The following is an 18,984-nucleotide window of genomic DNA, read 5'->3' as shown; positions in this document are numbered from 1 at the left end:
GTCTTAGAATGGATCAGGATATTGTCACTTACATTGAGCACTCCACTCAGGCCAGACAGTATTTCTCTCAAAGTGTTCTGAAAGATTTCTGCCGCTGATGATATTCAAAAATGTAACCTTTTGTAGCGCCGAAGTCCTAGATGTGTTGAGAAAGTGGTTATATATCTGCTTTCTTTCGCTATTGGTAATTGGTGATAGCCTGCATTTAAATCTAGCTTTGAAAACCACTGGGCGCCGTTTAAGTCAGCCAGGATATCGTCCACTGTAGGGGTCAGATGTCTCTCTCGTTTGATAGCTCGATTTGGCATCCTCATGTCTATACATATTCGGATTTTTCTGGGCTGCTTCGGTTTTTCCGCAATCACCATGGGTGACACCCAGGGAGTCGGGCCTGTCACCTTTTCAATGACTCCTTGTCGTACCAGCTCCTGTAGCTCCCGTTCGACTAGCGGACGAAGATGAAAAGGAATTCGCCGGTGCCTCAGGGCCACGGTCTCCGTATGCTCCCCAATCCTTTGAATAACTGCGGGAACATCTCCAGGATGTCATCAGCTTGTAGGAGCTTTACAGCGTTTGCAAAGGCAATTAGATTGAGGTCTTCAGCTGTGTGGCTTCCAACTAGTATGTCAGCTTCTCTATCCACGACATGGAAGACTGTCGTTACTTCATGATCTTCTGACTTTACTTGAACGGTCATCTTTCCTTTTAGAGGGAGTGGAGTTGTGCTGCCATATGTCAGGATCTTGATTTTTGATGGAGTGAGAGTTGGCCTCGGGTTCAGTCTTTTGTAGTGCTGTGAGCCCATCACATTGACAGTTGCCCCTGTGTCAATTAAGCCGGTCACCAGGGATCCGTCGATTTCTATGTTGCACTTCGGTTGTGGTTGTCGCCTTTTCTCGAGGTCGCTCGCAAACGACACAAAATAACACTCTTCTTCTTCCTCCGTGGACGAGTCGTCCAGGCGAGTGGGGGTTCTGTTCGATCTTGACGTTGGGGGTTCCTCCAGTGTCAGATTCCTCACGGCTCCTGTCGGTGGCCTTCTCCCAGTGTTACTTCTTCCTCGCGAGCCCCCCCGACATACACTTGGAAAGTGGTTTGGGATTCCACATTTCGAGCATGACTTTCCTCTTGCTGGGCAGTTGTCTGCGGGATGTTCTTCTTGTCCACACCATCCACACGAGGCTCGCTGTGTTCGTTTGGTTGGCCACCTTCCTCTTCCTCCTCGAGATGCTGTTCGAATGGCGTCAGCCTGCTCTACCTTGACATTGGTTGTTTGATCGCTGTGTGAAGTGAGTGCTGCTTCCATGGCTGTCGCCCGGACATCTGACATCTCGTGCGAACGTGCGAGAAAGAGTATTTCCTCCAAGGTAATCCGGGGTTGTCGTAGTATGAGTGTCCGCAGCGTCTTATTGCGACACCCTTGGATGAGCTGCGCTGTCACCTCCTTAGTTTGGTCATCCTCCGTGCAGGTACTTGCCAGCTCCCTGAGGCGGGCGTAATACGTGTCCATCGATTCTCCCTCTCGTTGTCTGGCCTGCCTGAGCTTGAAATGTTCGTAATGAGGGTTGAGTTGGGGGTCAAAATGGGCATTCAGCGCATTGACGGCGGCGTCATAGTCAGTGGCAGCACCAGTGTTCTGGAGGTGTTCAAATAACTTATATATCTCATCACCAGCAAAATGTAATAATAATGATCCTTTGACCGCTCCGTCTGTCTCTCTTGTGGCCACAAAATAGTTATTGAGACGGCCGACCCATACTTTACACCTTGGAGATGCGGTGGCCGGATCAGTGAACTCGCTAAACGGCGGGAGTGCTGTGATCTGGGAATGCACTGGGTGCGTCACCACTGGTTGTGCTGCTGGTTGTTGGGCTGCAGGCCCTGGCACGTTCGACATGATCCTGCTCTTGGTGTATGTTCTTGCTTCTTGCTAGGCATGCTCGTGGCTCCCTCCGTTTCTGCGTCGTATCCCCTTTCACCTCTCGAGATGTCTCTCCTCTCCTGGGTACTGACGCTTTTCTTTTTTTGGGGGGGGGTTTGCCAGTGCTTGTTGGCCCCTGCAGCGTTTGGCTGGCTTCTGTGTGCTTTAGTTCACCCGTAGTGGTTGTGGCCTTGGGATTCTCTTATCCTCTCTTTCCCCTTGTGCTCCTGTTGTCCTACTCGCTTTGGTGCTTTTCACTGTGTGCTGGGCTGTCTTTTGCTGGCACTTGCATGTGCCAAGGCTTGTTCGCGTGGGCTTGTGCTTCCAGAAACGTGGTGTTTCTGTTTCTTTTTTGTTTCCCCTCTCTTCCGGGTTTACTCTGGGTGTCTTGCGCTTCTTAGGGGCTGCTTTGTTCGGTCTCAGGGTCTTCCCACGTTCCGAGCTCCGCTTCTGCCGCTTGGTCAGGCCGTTGAGGCCTCTCCTGCTCTCTGCGCTTGCACGTGCCTGGTATCCAGTTGCAGCGCTTCTCCGGCAGCTCTGGGGTGCCGCTTACGGCGTGCGCAGGCTGGTCTGGCGTCCTTACCGGCGGAGGTGCCCACATATGGGAATTGCTCGCGCACCGCTCACCCCGCAGTTTCAGATGGGTTGCTCCTCCGCTCTTCCGCTCGACGTCGCCGTCCTGCTGGGCCCGGCCGGGTCTCGTTGGGTTCGCGTCGCGTCGCCTCAGCTGTACGGTGAGGCGACCTTGGCAGCCGCTAAGTGCATAGCATCTGCTTAATGCAATTACGATATCGCCAGCATAATGATTACCAGACTACACAGATACTCGGTCTGGACCGGAAGTCCCGAGCGACCCCGGCCCTTTTATTTATAGCTCTCTGGCCACGCCTGGCCAGAGAGTGATACATTGTGTAGGAATAATTCCGGGTTTCTACCCGGCCGGACAAACACTAGAACGCTACAGCTACCATTATGCAATAACCTTTTATTGCTGCCCCAACGTGCAGCCGTTTAAAGAATAAACACTACATCATAAATAAAACATTCCATCTAAAAGCATTCAAAATAGTATATAACTCCATAACAACTAGGGATCTTTCTCTTTCATTCGCACTCACCTACACTTAAGTTTGCATTGTTTTGGCTTTCATTTATTTCTATTGATATTATTAACAAACTGCTGTTAGTGTTATATCAATGCTTGTTGTTAGTATTATATGGATTGGTTTGCTAACTTAAACCTACTCAGGTAAGTGGCTCAGGTTTTTTTTGCTTTCCTTCCAATTTATAGTTGGGTTGCTTTTTTTCCTTTACCTTTTCACTTTTTTCCCTCATTTCTACTCTGCAGTGTGTCTCGTCCTAAATTGGTTCCAGGTGCTCCGGGGGCCAGGGTTATTACCCACGGTCCCCTGCCGATCCGTATCTTTACTACACGTCTTTCAAAAGACACGCAGCGTTAAGTACTGCCTCCCTCTGTTTCAGAAAGAGAGCGAAGGCAGTGGAGGTACTCTCCTCTTCCGTGGGGGAGCCTCAGTTTATAGTAAGGAAACGCTTCTGCGGCAGCATTTCAGATCATTTTGGGAGACACGCTTGAGCCATAGTAGTCAAAATAGGACCGGACAATGGTGGCCATGTTTCTTTTGGGCATAGCCCATGACCTCAAATCCAATATTTTTTTGAGTGCTCAGAGAACTTTCTGAATTATTTTATATACCTTACATTAATTTACCCCAACTCTGACAGGTATGTCTGACAATGAGTTGCAAGAAATGTCTGTCCATCCCCTAAATGAGCATATTTTTAGGAAGTACTTTGAGAGGGAATATAAATCCTCCATGAAGGAGGCAGTGAAAGCCATTCTCAGTAAGAGAAAGATAGTTTCTCCGACTGAAGATGAATTCTTACTCCTTTCAGAGGAAGAAACACCCTTAATTAGGAAGAGTGATACTGCCTCAAAAACCGACTCAGCACATGTCCAATGAAGTGCAATCTGTGGGCAGCCTGAGTGTTGCAAAAGAGACCAAACAGTCTGTGGGTCTAGTCTAGTAGGCTTTCTGCTTCCCCTGGGGGGCAGATGGGGGCATTAGCCCCCAATCTGCACCCCCGCAGGGGCAAAAAGCCCACTAGTGTCAGGGATTTTTTTAGGCAAATTTGAATTAGAGTGGGGGCTGCCCAAAACAGACATGCCCATGCCCCCACCCCCTCCCCGCAAAAAGTACAGCCTTCCTGCCCCCCCAGGGGGCAGATGAGGCAGTAGCCCCCAATCTGCCACAGGGGGAGGCAAAAAGCCCACTAGATGCCATGGATTTTTTGGGGTAAATTGGCTAAAAAAATCCTTGGTGTCTAGTAGGCTTTCTCCCCCCCTTGGGGGCAGATGGGGGCATTAGCCCCAATTTGCACCCCTGGGGGGGGAAAATGCCCACTAGTCGCCAGGGAGTTTTTTGGGGCAAATTTGTATTAGGGTTGGGGCTGCCCAAAACAGGCATGTCCATGCCCCCACCCCTCCCCCACAAAAATTGCAGCCTTCCTGCCCCACCTGGGGAGCAGATGGGGCAGTAGTCCCCAATCTGCCCCCGGGGGCAAAAAGCACACTAGACCCCAGGGATTTTTTTGGGAAATTTTATTAGATTTTATTAGGCTGGGGGCCTTGGCATGCCTATTTTTGGCAACCCCCACCATAATTAAAATTTGCTCACTAAATTCCCTGGCGTCTAGTAGGCTTACTGCCCCCCCTGGGGGGGCAATGGGGGCATGAGCCCCCAATCTGCACCCCCAGGGGGGCAAAAAGCCCACTAGTCTCCAGGGATTTTTTTAGGCAAATTTTAATTAGGGTGGGGGCTGCCCAAAACAGGCGTGCCCATGTCCCCACCCCCTTCCCCGCAAAACGTACAGCCTTCCTGCCCTTTCTGGGATGCAGATGGGGGCATTAGCCCCCAATATGCCACCTGGGGGGGCAAAAAGCCCAGTAGACACCAGGTATTTTTTGGGAAAATTTTAATTAGGGTGGGGGTATTGGCATGCCCGTTTTGTGCAGCCCGCACCCCAATTAAAATTTGCCCAAAAAACTCCCTGGCATCTAGTGGACTTTCAACCCACCTGGGGGGCAGATGGGGGCATCAGCCCCCAATCTGCCCCGCGGGGGGGGGGAAGTCCTGAAGACGCCAGTTTTTTTGGGGGGCAAATTTGAATAGAGTGGGGCAACCCAAAATGGGCATGCCTATGCCCATGCCCCCACATCCTCCTCTGCAAAAATTATAGCCTTTCTGCCCCCCTCGGCGGGGCAGATGGGGCAGTAGCCCCCAATCTACCCCCGGTGGGGCAAAAAGCCCACTAGACGCCAGGATTTTTTTAGGCAAATTTGAATTAGGGTGGGGGCTGCTCAAATAGGCGTGCCCATGCTCCCACTCCCTCCTTTTTTGGGGCAAATTTGAATAGAGTGGGGCAGCCCAAAACGGGCATGCCCATGCCCCCACACCCTCCCCCGCAAAAATTACAGCCTTCCTACCCCCCCAGGGGGCAGATGGGGCAGTAGCCCCCAATATGCCCCCGGGGGGGCAAAAAGCCCACTAGACGCCAGGGATTTGTTTTGAGCACATTTTTATTAGGGTGGGGGCATTGGCATACCTGTTTTTGGCAACCCCCACCCTAATTAAAATTTGCTAAAAAAATCCCTGGTGTCTAGTAGGCTTTCTGCCCCCCCTGGGGGGCAGATGGGGGCATTAGCCCCAATCTGCAAGCCCGGAGGGGGTCAAAAAGCCCACTAGTCACCAGGGATGTTTATGGGGCAAATTTGAATTAGGGTGGGGGCTGCCCTAAACAGGCAAGTCCATTCCCCAAACCCTCCCCCGCAAAAATTGCAGCCTTCCTGTCCCCCCTGGGGAGCATATGGGGCAGTAGCCCCCAATCTGCCCCCCGGGGGGGAAGAAAAAACCACTAGACACCAGGGATTTTTTGGGGAACATTTTTATTAGGGTTAGGGCATTGACATGCCTGTTTTTGGCAACCCCCACCCTAATTAAAATTTTCCCAAAAAACTCCCTGGTGTCTAGTGGACTTTCAGCCCCCCCTGGGGGGCAGATGGGGGCATTAGCCCCCAATGTGCCCCATCGGGGGGGCAAAAAGCCCACTAGAAACCAGGGTTTTTTGGGGGCAAATTTGAATTAGAGTGGGGCTGTCGAAAACCTGCATGCCCATGTCTCCAACCCCTCCCCCACAAAAATTACAGCCTTCCTACCCCCCTGGGGGGCAGATGGGGCAGTAGCCCCCAATTTGCCTCCCCAGGGGGGGGGCTAAAAGACCACTAGATGCCAGGGATTTTTTGGGCACATTCTAATTAGGGTGGGGGCTGCCCAAAACGGGCATGCCAATGCCCCCACCCCCACTTGCAACAATTACAGCCTTTATGCCCCACCTGGGGGGAAGATGGGGGCAGTTGCTCCCAATCTGCCCACCCAGAGGGCAAAAAGCCCACTAAACACCAATGATTATGCAGGCTTTTTTATGTGTGGGGGTGGGGGCTGACCAGAATGGGCATACCAATGTCCCCATTCCCCAAACAAATAGCCACAGTTTTTTTTTGCCTCCTTGGGGCATATCAGGGCAACCCCCCCCCCCCGATATCCCCACCAGGGCGGCAGAAAGCAGACTAGACACAGATTTGTTTTTAGCTATATGCATACCTGTCAATTTTGGGCCCTAGCGCAGCCGGCACATAGGGAAACCTAGCAACCCTGTACATTTTTACAAACGAGACACCCAGGGGAATCCAGGATGGGGTAACTTGACTGGCTCTCACTAGGTTCTGTTACCCAGAATCCCTTGCAATCTTAAAAATTAGTCCCAAAACATATTTTCCTCAAATTTCTGTCGTGGAAAGTTCTAGAATCTACATGGATCCACAAAATTCCACCCACCCCACGTTTGCCAAAGCCTTCCGATAAAAACTGTGCCTCACTCGTGTGGGAGGCCCAAGTACCCGGGACAGGCAGGGGCCCAAAACGTATTGAGGCGACATCAAAATTGCCTATCATTAAACAACCTGGTTTTGCAAGGGGGGGCCACCTGGGTTTTTGGCCCTGTGCTCGGCGGCCATCTAGTGAAACCTACCAAACCCACAAATTTCTGAAAGCTAGAGACCCGGGGAATTCCAGGGAGGTATGGCTTGCATGGATTCCCCAACGTTTCCTTACCAAAATCCCCTGCAAACCTCAATTTTTGGAGAAAACAATCACTTTTTTCACACATTTTTGTGTGGGAAAGTTGTGGCATCACCGGGCGGACACAAATTTCCTACCACCCAGCATTCCCCCGGATCTCCTGATAAAAATGGTTCCTCACTCGTGTGGGAGGCCCAAGTACCCGCGACAGGCAGGGGCCCAAAACATATTGAGGCGACATCAAAACTGCCTATCACCAAACAACCTGGTTTTGCAAGGGGGGGGTCACCTGGGTTTTTGACCCCGTGCTCGGCGGCCATCTAAGGAAACCTACCATACCCACAAATTTCTGAAAACTAGACACCAGGGGGCTTCCAGGGAGGTATGGATTGCGTGGATCCCTCAACGTTTCCTTACCCAGACTCCCTTGCAAACCTCAAGTTTAGCTGAAAAAATCACTTTTTTCACACATTTTTCTGTGGGAAAGTGTGGCATCACCGGGCTCACACAAATGTCCTACCACCCAGCGTTCCCCAAGGTCTCCCGATAAAAATGGTGCCTCACTTGTGTGGGAGGCCCAAGGACCTGCGACGGGTAAGGGCCCAAAACGTAGTGAGGCACATCAAAATTGCCTATCTCAAAACCACCTGGTTTTGCAAGGGGGTACCTGGGTTTTCGGCCCCGTGCTCGGCGGCCATCTAGGAAAACCTACCAAACCTCTACATTTCTGAAAACTAGACACCTGGGGGCTTCCAAGGAGGTATGGCTTGCATGGATCCCCCAATGTTACCTTGCCCAGAATCCCTTGCAAACCTCAATTTTAGCTGAAAAAATAAGTTTTTCCACGCATTATTGTGTGGAAAAGTGTGGCATCAATGGGCTTACACAAATTTCCTACCACCCAGCGTTCCCCCGGGTCTCCCGATAAAAATGATGCCTCACTCGTGTGGGAGGCCCAAGTATCCACGACAGGCAAAGGCCCAAAATTTTTTTTGATAGGCCATGTTGATGTTGCCTGAAAACGTTTTGTGTCCTTGCATGTCGCGGGTACTTGGGCCTCCCACACAGGTGAGGCACCATTTTTATCGGGAGACCTGGGGGTATGCTGGGTGGTAGGAAATCTGCGTGACCCCAGTGATGCCACAGTTTCCCACACAAAATTGTGTGAAAAAACTGATTTGTTTTAAGCTAAAATTGAGGTTCGCAAGGGATTCTGGGTAAGGAAACGTTGGGGGATCCACGCATGCCAAACCTCCTTGGAAGCCCCGGATGTCTAGTTTTCAGAAATGTGTGGGTTTGGTAAGTTTCCCTAGATGGGGGCGCTAGTTACTTACCTTCGGTAACGATATATCTGTAAGAAACAGTAGTTAGTATTAGATTCCTTACCTTAGAATAACCCCAGGCGTCAGACTGTATTCGGAAAATTTTGCGTAGCAGTACCCCTGCGCGTCGGTAGGCGTCGTCTGCAGCTCCACGTCCGACGTCAGCATCATTGGCGCCGGGATGACGTCGTCGGAGTACTTAGACGCCGCCCTCGCGCGCTGACGTCAGTTCTTATACACAGCTTTTCCGCGCCAGAAAACGCAGAGCCATGATAAAAACCAACACTGGTGCCATAAAACTAGAGCCCTGAAAGGGGATGACCTTAACCCTAGATATCGGTTCGCAGAACGGGGAGGATGGGTGGGGCAGTAAGGATTCTATTACTAACTATTGTTTCTTACAGATATATCGTTACAGAAGGTAAGTAACTTGTGCATCTGAAAGAAACAGGTTAGTATTAGATACCTTACCTTAGAATAGATACCCCAGCAATACCAACCCCGGTGGTGGGTCTGCGAACCAATGATCACACCAGAAAGTCCTGGGGAACGGAACGACCGAAAAAGCCATCTCTCCGGACTTGGCTGTCCAGGCAGTAGTGTCTTGCGAACGTGTTCAGCGAGGCCCACGTAGCTGCCTGACAGATGTCCTGCAAGGGGACTCCACGACCCAGGGCAGTGGTAGCCGCTGTGGCCCGAGTGGAATGGGCCCTCAGCCCAACAGGAGGCTCCTTCCTCGCCAAAGAGAAGCGAATCTTGATGCACAAGACGACCCATCGAGAGATGGTTCGTTTGTGCACCGCCCGACCCTTCTTAGCGCCCACGTAATCAACAAAGAGTTGGTCATCCACCCGGAACTGGTGTGTGCGATCCATATAGAATGAGAGCGCACGTTTTGCGTCCAGATGGTGGAGCCTCTCTTCCTCTTTAGAGGGATGCAGAAGCGGAAATTAGGTGATGGACTGCCCGATGTGGAAGGCTGTGACTACCTTGGGCAGGAAGGAGGGTCGCGTCCGCAACACAACTTTGTCCGGATGGACAGAAAGGAAAGGAGGTTTAGAAGAAAGAGCCTGGAGTTCACTCACTCTCCTGGCAGAGGTGATGGCAACCAGGAATGCAGTCTTAAGGGTAAGAAGATGAAGAGGACAGTTATGAAGTGGCTCGAAGGAAGCGCACATCAGATAAGTCACAACAAGGTTCAAGTCCCACTGAGGCATCACGAAAGGAACATGAGGGATGCCCTTTAAGAACCTATTTACAACTGGGGACATGAACAAAGAGGGTTGATCAGGTAGCCTTAAGAAGGCAAAAATGACAGAGAGGTAGCCCTTGATATTGCCCAGAGCAGAGCCCTGCTGGGCAAGAGAAAGTAGAAATAGGAGAACCTCAGAAAGAGGGGCAGAGAGTGGATCCACAGCCTTTGCTGTGAACCATGCCACAAATTTGTTCCACCTGCAGGCGTATACTGATTTTGTGGAGGGACGCCTGGCTGTCAGATTAACATCACAGGCTTCAGGAGGCAAGTCAAATGGCCTCAACTGTCGCCGCTCAATCTCCACGCATGGAGGTGGAGTCTGGACAGGTTCGGGTGGAGGACCATCCCCTGCTGCTGCGACAGAAGGGCCTCCTGAAGAGGCAGACAAATCGGGGGATCGACTGACATCCTGAGTAGCTCGGGATACCAGTATCTTCGTGCCCAGTCCGGAGCCACAAGGATGACTTGGGCCCGGTCGCACCTGATCTTCTTCAGCACTCTGGGCAGAAGTGGTATAGGTGGAAAGGCATACAACAGACTGCAACTCCACTCACGACGAAAAGCATCGCTGAGCGAGTGCCGCCTTGGAAATTCCAACGCACAGAACTGATAACATTGCGCGTTCTCTTCTGTGGCGAATAGATCTAACCAAGGCTCTCCCCACTGCTGAAAGAGACCTTGCGTCACGTCCGAGTTCAAACGCCATTCGTGATCCATCATGCATCGGCGGCTGAGTTCGTCCACCCTAGCGTTCAGGGTCAACTGCCAGGTGTTGAACCACCAGGGTCTCGCCCTGATGTTCCAGCCACTGCCTGAGGCGCAGAGCCTCCTGGCATAGGGTCCATGACCCCACCCCGCCCTGTTTGTTGGAGTACCACATTGTGGTGGTGTTGTCCGTGAACACCTGCACTACACTCCCCCGGACAGAGGGGAGGAATGCCTTCAGTGCAAGCCGGATTGCCCGCAGCTCCATAAGGTTGATATGGAGCCGGGACTCCGCCAGAGACCAAAGTCCTTTAATCTCCGCCTCTCCCATGTGGCCCCCCAGCCCTGGAGGGACGCGTCTGTCACAACTACACGCTCCGGGTGGGGTAGGGAGAGGGATCTGCCGCTGACCCAATCGCGGTCCGTTAGCCACCACTGCAACTGTCCTGCAGTGCCCTCCGAGATCAAGACGTGGTCGGACAAGTTGCTCTGATGCTGGGCCCACTGAAACTTCAGGTCCCACTGCAGAGCCCGCAGGAGGCCATCAGCCCCAGAAGCCACAGCGTCAACCTGACCGAGACTCGAGATAACGGCTGAAAGATCGGAATCAGAGCCTGAATATCCTAAACCCGCTGTTTGGGGTGATAAAGTCGAAACTGCGCCGAGTCTAGAACTGCTCCGATGAAGAGGAGCTTCTGGGAGGGACACAGGTGCGACTTCGGCACATTGATGGAGAACCCCAGCATGTGCAGGAGGTCGGCCGTAGTCTGGAGGTGGCTGACGACTGTCTGGGGCGAGTCCGCCTTCAACAACCAGTCGTCGAGGTAGGGGAAGACTGAAACCCCTAACCTGCGCAGATGAGCTGCGACCACCACCATCACTTCCGTGAACACCTGTGGGGCGCTGGTAAGGCCGGATGGGAGCACGGTAAACTGAAAGTGCTCGTGGCCTACCGTGAACCGCAGGTATTGCCGGTGGGCCGGCAGGACGGGATGTGAAAATAAGCGTCCTGCAAGTCCAACGCTACCATCCAGCCTCCCAGGTCCAGGGCAGCTAAGACCTGAGCGAGAGTCAGCATCTTGAACTTCTCCTTACGGAGGAAGCCGTTGATTTTCCGCAGGTCCAAGATAGGGCGTAGGCCCCCTTTGCCCTTCTTGGGAACCAGAAAGTAGTGGGATTAACAACCACACCCTACTTCTTGTCCAGGAACGCGCTCGATGGCCCCCTTGGCCAAGAGGGCTGCAACTTCCTCTTGCAGAAGTTTCAAGTGATCCCACGACACGCGGTGGCATGGCTGGAGGGGTCGCCTCGAAGGGGAGGGAGTAGCCCCTTCGGACGATTTGCAGCACCCATCTGTCCGACGTGATGGAGCGCCATTGGAGGAGGTGATGGCGAACCCTGCCCCCCACTGGCGTCAAATGGGCCTGAAAGCTCGGACTAGGAAGACTTTGAGGTGGATGCTGCGGGGGTTGTCCCCTGTTACCGCCGTGACAGTAACCACGTCCGCCGCCATGCTGAATGGTAGTCTGTGGCCCGTGGCTGGCAGGACGTGTGGGGGCGTCCCTTCCGTGGCCACGAAAGGAGCACTGGGCAGAAGATTGCTGGCGTGGGGCTGACAGGCCCAAGGACTTGGCCGTAGCCCTGGAGTCCATAAAGCGTTCCAATTAGAAAAAAGGGTGGGTAACCCAATAAACCCTTGCGGGCTTGGGCAGATAACGTGAATACAAAAAAATTGCCGGCTAGGGAATTTGATTTAGAACAATTTACAGAAATCGAATTTGATTGTCACTTATATTAGTGAATTCGACTCAATTCAATTGGTATCTGAAAGCAGTTTCAATTCGTTATACCTCTGTGACAGAGATTAATGATACCACACTATCATGAAAAAGAGAACAGCAACCCGGGGAATTTTTTTTATCAAAAAGTTATTATTTTCTTATTGTTCAAAATGTATCAGGGTACATATCAATCATGACAGTTAATCAAAAAATGCATTCAGATGAAAAAGGAGTAAAACAATTTCTCCTGTAGTACATCAGAATAGAAAGTCCAAACCACAATATACAATACAATGGCTTCTGATTTTACTAAAAGTAAGTCACTTGTGTCAACAATCTTAGATGGAGAATTGGACTTAGAAGTCGACGTTTCGGTCTTTTTTGTTTAATGCATTTTTGATTAACTGTCATGATTGATATGTACCCTGATAAATTTTGCACAGTAAGAAAATAATAACTTTTTGATAAAAAAGATTCCCCGTGTTGCTGTTCTCTTTTTCATAATAGTGTGGTATCATTATTCTCTGTCACAGAGGTATAACGATTGAAACTGCTTAAAGCGTTCCAGAGCACTATCTGCCTTGCCACCGAAGAGGTGGCTGCCATCGAACGGCATGTCCATAAGGGTGTTCTGGACATCGGCCGAAAAGTTGGTGGACCTCAGCCAGGCGTGGCGGCGAACCGCCACAGATGTGGAAATCACTCTTCCAAGCGAGTCCGTGGTATTCAGTCCACATCGTATTGAATACCGCGCTGCATCTCTTCCCTCCGCGAGGGCTTGAGCGAGTTTCACCCGGGCCCCCTCCGGGCACTCAGGCAGCACTTCACAACCGTATCCCACAGAGAGTGGGTGTAACGGCCCAAGAGGCACGCGGTGTTAACCGACCGCAATCCCAAACTATGGGAGGAGAACATCTTCTTGCCGAATTGTTCATACCTCTTGGATTCCCGATCTGGTGGCGCAGTTGGGAATGAGGACTGGGAAGTAGAGGCCTGGATAAAAAGGCTCTCGGGGGTGGGGTGGGTGAACAAGAAACTAGGGTCGCCCGGAGCAGGGCAGTGGCGCCTAGCGACATTCCTATCTACAGGGGGACCTGTAGTGGGCCTGGACCAGGTGCCACACAGGACGTCCGTGAGAGCCTCATTAAACGGCAGTAGAGGCTCTGGGGAGCTTACCTGTGGTTTAAGGACCTCCATGAGGATGTTAGACCTCACCGTTGCGACGGGGAGCTGAGGAGCCAAGGCCTTGGCTGCCCTCATCAGCACCACACTATAAGCAGCCTGTATGCAAGGTCAAGCGCACACAACCTAAGTATGTTCAACGGTTGGTTGTGTATCTTTTGATGGAAGGATAAGATCAGACTTCACTTTAGTTGTTTCTTTCCTTATTTATTTTATCCATTGACAGTGTTTGTTTTTACATGAAAACCAGCCGACACGTGTTTCGTCAAAAACGGGGTAGACCCGTGACTCTTCAGGGCTGGGGAGATAAAGTAAAATCAGAAAATATTTTTGGGGGAGTGAGGAGGGATGGGTACGTGGAAGAAGGTAAAGTGATGGCCAGTGTGAGGGGATGTGATGGGAAGGAGAAAAAGACTACAAGAACACTCATTAGGAAGTGTTGGCCCTAAGATGGTGCAGACAGATGGGCAGAAGGTGAGTTTATGACGCGGTGAAAACCCGAGTGTGACATATAATGCATAGTGAGTGTGATCTAAGAGATCTGTGTGGTGGTGAGCTGCTGTTTGTACTTATCATAACAGTAATAATGCAGCGACGCAAGACGCAAAACCACATGGTGTGTGTCATGTGGGAACAAAGTGACAAACTGAATATCCAAACAAACTATAACATGAATAATGTTCAACAGTCTATTCTGTGGAAAAAAGGGGGGGAAGAAAGCATACAATCGAAGTACCATGATATATACAGGTCGTACATGTTAGAAGTGGTGGTGTGTGGAGTGTGGTGACCTTAAATAATCATGCACAGTTCTATAGTTAATTTCCTTAATTCAATGCTTAATGACTGATACGAAGAATGTAAAACCACATACATTTGCAAAATTTCTTATCTTGATATTGGTTGAGTGGTAATAAATATGTATGAGATATCAATCATTTCTTCTTGCTCAGTGTTTTATAAGGCCAAAAGCCTCATCTTCTGTCTGGAGTGTCTATATTGATACTAGTTCATGTGTATGTTTTCCCTAGCCATGTATAATGTCATTAGCTTAAGCAAGTGAGGATAAGACATATCAAAAAAGACTAGTATGCTTGGTTTGTTCATATGGCGAGTAGTAATCAAGAACAGAAAAAATGTGTTCTATCGGGTATGTTAATTATGCTCTCTTTAATGGTGCCGGTAAGAATCCGGTTTGAAAAACCCTTGGTTGTGGTTGGTTTGTTCATATCTACCACCCTCTGGGTTCTACATGAAGTTATCGGAGACGAGAATGACGGGACCACAGGGTTGAAGAATATTTAACAAATTGCGCAGGCATACCTGTCTGAATAAGGGCTGCGGGCAGTATCTATAAGTTCAAAAAAACACAAGAAAAAGAGGGGTGGCATGGATGATAATAGACATGAAAACTGCGAATACTATGTCTATTATCATCCATGCCATGACATTATACATGGCTAGGGAAAACATACACATGAACTAGTATCAATATAGACACTCCAGACAGAAGATGAGGCTTTTGGCCTTATAAAACACTGAGCATGAAGAAATGATTGATATCTCATATATATTTATTACCACTCAACCAATATCAAGATAAGAAATTTTGCAAATGTATGTGGTTTTACATTCTTCGTATCAGTCATTAAGCATTGAATTAAGGAAATTAACTATAGAACTGTGCATGATTATTTAAGGTCACCACACTCCACGCACCACCACTTCTAACATGTACGACCTGTATATATCATGGTACTTCGATTGTATGCTTTCTTCCCCCCCTTTTTTCCACAGAATAGACTGTTAAACATTATTCATGTTATAGTTTGTTTGGATATTCAGTTTGTCACTTTGTTCCCACATGACACACACCATGTGGTTTTGCGTCTTGCGTCGCTGCATTATTACTGTTATGATAAGTACAAACAGCAGCTCACCACCACACAGATCTCTTAGATCACACTCACTATGCATTATATGTCACACTCGGGTTTTCACCGCGTCATAAACTCACCTTCTGCCCATCTGTCTGCACCATCTTAGGGCCAACACTTCCTAATGAGTGTTCTTGTAGTCTTTTTCTCCTTCCCATCACATCCCCTCACACTGGCCATCACTTTACCTTCTTCCACGTACCCATCCCTCCTCACTCCCCCAAAAATATTTTCTGATTTTACTTTATCTCCCCAGCCCTGAAGAGTCACGGGTCTACCCCGTTTTTGACGAAACACGTGTCGGCTGGTTTTCATGTAAAAACAAACACTGTCAATGGATAAAATAAATAAGGAAAGAAACAACTAAAGTGAAGTCTGATCTTATCCTTCCATCTAAAGATACACAACCAACCGTTGAACATACTTAGGTTGTGTGCGCTTGACCTTGCATACAGACATACAGAAGGCAGAGCTCCTCTCCCCCTTCTCTCCCAGAGAACAGGGTTATCTCTGATCAAGCAGCACCAACCACTACTAGCTACAAGAATTACCTCATACCTACTATCTGTTGAGCGCCGTGCTATTTCTGAACATTGTGATAACCCTACGCTGAACTTTGTACACTATAAGCAGCCCCCTCCTCCTTGGCCACGGTAGGAGGTGAGACAAAACCAGTGTCTGGGGAGGTATCCAGGCCACTGGCTTCCCCTAGTTCCTGTGTCCAGTCCTGAAATGACTGGCACTCACGTGCCAGGGGGTCCTCAGACCCCCCCAGTCACCCTCATCGTCCATGTCCTGAAATTCAGGCATAAAGGATGGACCCAGATCCTCGAAGAAGTCCTCTTCGACCGGCGCCGAATGCGGCGTCGAGCAACGCCGCTCCGGCGCCAGATCCGAACCGAGAGTTGGACTAGGGACGGCATCGTGCGGGGACATCGCCGGGGGTGACACCCTAGGGGTCGACGCATGCGGGGTCGTAAGGTCGACCAGCGGCGACCCGGATCCGGAACCAGATCCAGTGGGGCCTTGCGGGATCGGGACAGAAGTCGCCGACGGCGCCGGCGCTGAAGCACCCGGCCCGCTTGGGCTCCCAGTCGGGCCGCTGGGCCCGAAGGCGCCCCGGAACCCGACGGAGGACTGAGTGACCTTATGGCCATGAGGTAGGCCTCGATCTCCTCCAGTGTCGCGTTCTGCCCGGGGACCGGCGGGCATGAAGCAGGCTGCGACGCCTGCGGCTCCGGTGGAGCCGCGTGGGCGGTGTCACCCAAACCCCCGACCGCTCGCGCGAGCGTCGGGGGGAGTCAAAAGAGCGATGTCGTCTCTTCGACTTCTTGTGTCTCTTACCTGAGGACTTGGAGCCCGACGAGTGGTGTCGACTCACCGAGCTGTAATGACTCCGGCCCCGCGACCGGTCTCTCGACCTCCTTCCGGATCGGGACCTGGAGCGGCGCGGGGCCGCTGCTGGAGCTCGAGGCGCTTATGGGACCGCTCCCGCCTAGCCTTCGACGCTAAGGCCCGGCAGTCGGGGCACAACTTGTCATCGTGGTCGGGACCCAGGCAATGTAGGCACCGGCCATGGGGTCGGTAACCGACATCAGTCGGTTGCAGTCGGCACAGGGCTTGATCCCGGGCATCCCTACCGGCACCGATGGAGTCATAGACTCGAAACGGATCCAAAAAGGATCGAAAAAGCTTAGTCAAAAAATGACTAAAGGGTACCACTTTCTCTGGACCTGCGCTTGCTGACGCGGAAAAAAGAAGAACTGACGTCAGTGCGCGAGGGCGGCGCTAAGTACTCCGACGATGTCATCCCGGCGCCAACGACGCCGACGACGGACGCGGAGCCGTAGAAGATGCCTACCGACGCGCAGGGGTAAAGCGACGCAAAATTTTCCGAATCCAGTCTGACGCCTGGGGTTATTCTAAGGTAAGGAATCTAATACTAACTTGTTTCTTTGAGATATCCTAAATGTATCCTTCTCTTACCCTGCCTACAAAGTGACACCTGACGAGGAATGGTCTCTCCTACCTACGAGATGCAGCCAGTGTGAACTCCGGAGCTGTGGGAAGAGCTGGCGAGTGCCGGTGAGCGTGTGTAGCGGAGGGCGCGCATTCCACTCGTAGCCCCTGAAGCAGCTGGCCGGAGAGCCTCAGTACGAGAGGCCTCGGCTGACCACAAGGAGTGTGGGCCTCAGTGTCAGAGGGTATCTGGCTCCGTGTACAGGGTCGGTACCGGAACCGGCGGCGGCAGTCTAACATCACGGAGAGGCTTGCTGGAGGAACTCGCCCAGCTGTCTTTGGTTGGTGAATATGCCTGTGGCTGCGGGACACGGAGGCTCGGTCGCCTCGGAGGTGGCTGGTGCAGCCATTTTGGGTGAGGAGAGCTGAGGCCCGCATTTGAACTATTGCCAGACTACTGCGCTGCTAGTGGTGTCTGTTATCTGTTTCGCCGCAGCGCTTGCCAGCGGGGTGTGATAGGGTTCCTTAAAGGACTGGAGATAATACGGGAGAGGAGTGGATCTCGCCATTTTCCTTCAATTCGCGGTGGAGGCCTCCATTGCGGGCTGTTGTCCTGGTATTGAGGAGCATAACGAGTGGTGCGGTGAGTGGATTGCAAGCGAAGTTTGGCGGCATACTGCGACATGGGATCTGACGTTAGGAGTGTGTTGCTGAGGGCTCAAAGACTGAAGGGGGTTGGTGCTGCAGGTACGCTGACTCCAAGGAGGGGTGCAAGAGGAACCCGTGAGCTGAGAGGCCCTCTTGAAGTGCAAGACTACGTTCTGTGGATTATACTAACGGACACTGAAGAGAGAGCTCAGTCAGCATTGCTGGGCTCTTCGAGTGTGGACACTGGGTCGGCTACAGCTATTGGGCACAGGGTCAGCGTAGTGACTATATTGGAGGTGGCGGCTGCACTGCACCGGGACTGTGTGGTGCCTCAGTGGGAAGGTCCTGGACGCTGGGGTCACCCTCGCGGAGCAGAGATGGGTGTTTTCACTGCCGGAGCGGAGGGCGGTGCTGTGATCCCTAGACCTTCCTGTTGAAGGATTCGCTGGCCCTCAGGGGTGGCCTGCTTGATCCTTTTCTGTCTGCCATAGGTTTGGAGTTGGGCGCTGACGTGACTCCTGTGGGCAGTCAGTGTGGGGCATTGGGTTCTTTGTTTGTGTGCCTGGGCCTGGACATATGATGGGGCGAACGGATGCTCGCCAACCGAAACGAACATTTGAGGCTAAAAAGGTCACAAAGCAGCAGATGGCGCTTGAGGAGGAGGAGGGGGAGCCCTCTCAGCAACGCTCCCCACCAACAACGAGTGATGATCTAAAATCGCTACTCACAGAGGTGAGACAAGGTTTCGCGCCAATGGCGGACAACATCGATATGGTCTCCACTCGCATGGATGCCATAGTGCGTACAATAGAGGGGCACGAGACGCACCTTACGGAAGTAGAGCAGCGGGTCTCCGACGTGGAGGACGCAACTGCACAGCTTAAAAAGGCGACAACGCAGATGGATCGGCTGCTTAAGATCATAGCGGTAAAGAATGAGGATATTGAAGCTCGCAGTCGCCGGAACAACATTCGGGTCCTAGGAATTCCGGAAAGTACAGGTACCGGACAAATGGAGGAGTACATTGAGAAACTGCTTAAGGCCGTGGTCGGGCGGATAAGCTGTCCTCTCAATTTGTGGTAGAGAGGGCGCACCGGTTGTTGGGGGCGAGACCCCCC

At 51.5% G+C, this 18,984-nt stretch overlaps 1 protein-coding gene and 1 non-coding gene across 3 annotated transcripts in view; one reads left to right on the top strand and one right to left on the bottom strand.

Moving 5' to 3' along the window:
• The window catches only part of FA2H (fatty acid 2-hydroxylase), a 718,995-nt gene that overhangs the window by 226,661 nt on the left and 473,350 nt on the right, over positions 1 to 18,984 (bottom strand). The gene's annotated exons all lie outside the window — the stretch shown is intronic.
• Positions 4,147 to 4,274, top strand: LOC144801119 (small nucleolar RNA SNORA17). Its single transcript, XR_013604995.1, has one exon. It is a non-coding gene; the product is annotated as a small nucleolar RNA SNORA17 (small nucleolar RNA).

Source organism: Lissotriton helveticus, chromosome 12 (assembly GCF_964261635.1).
Source record: "Lissotriton helveticus chromosome 12, aLisHel1.1, whole genome shotgun sequence".
In the NCBI taxonomy this organism is placed as follows: domain Eukaryota; kingdom Metazoa; phylum Chordata; class Amphibia; order Caudata; family Salamandridae; genus Lissotriton; species Lissotriton helveticus.
Note: the sequence above shows the minus strand (reverse complement) of the source record. Positions and strands in the feature narration are given on the sequence as shown.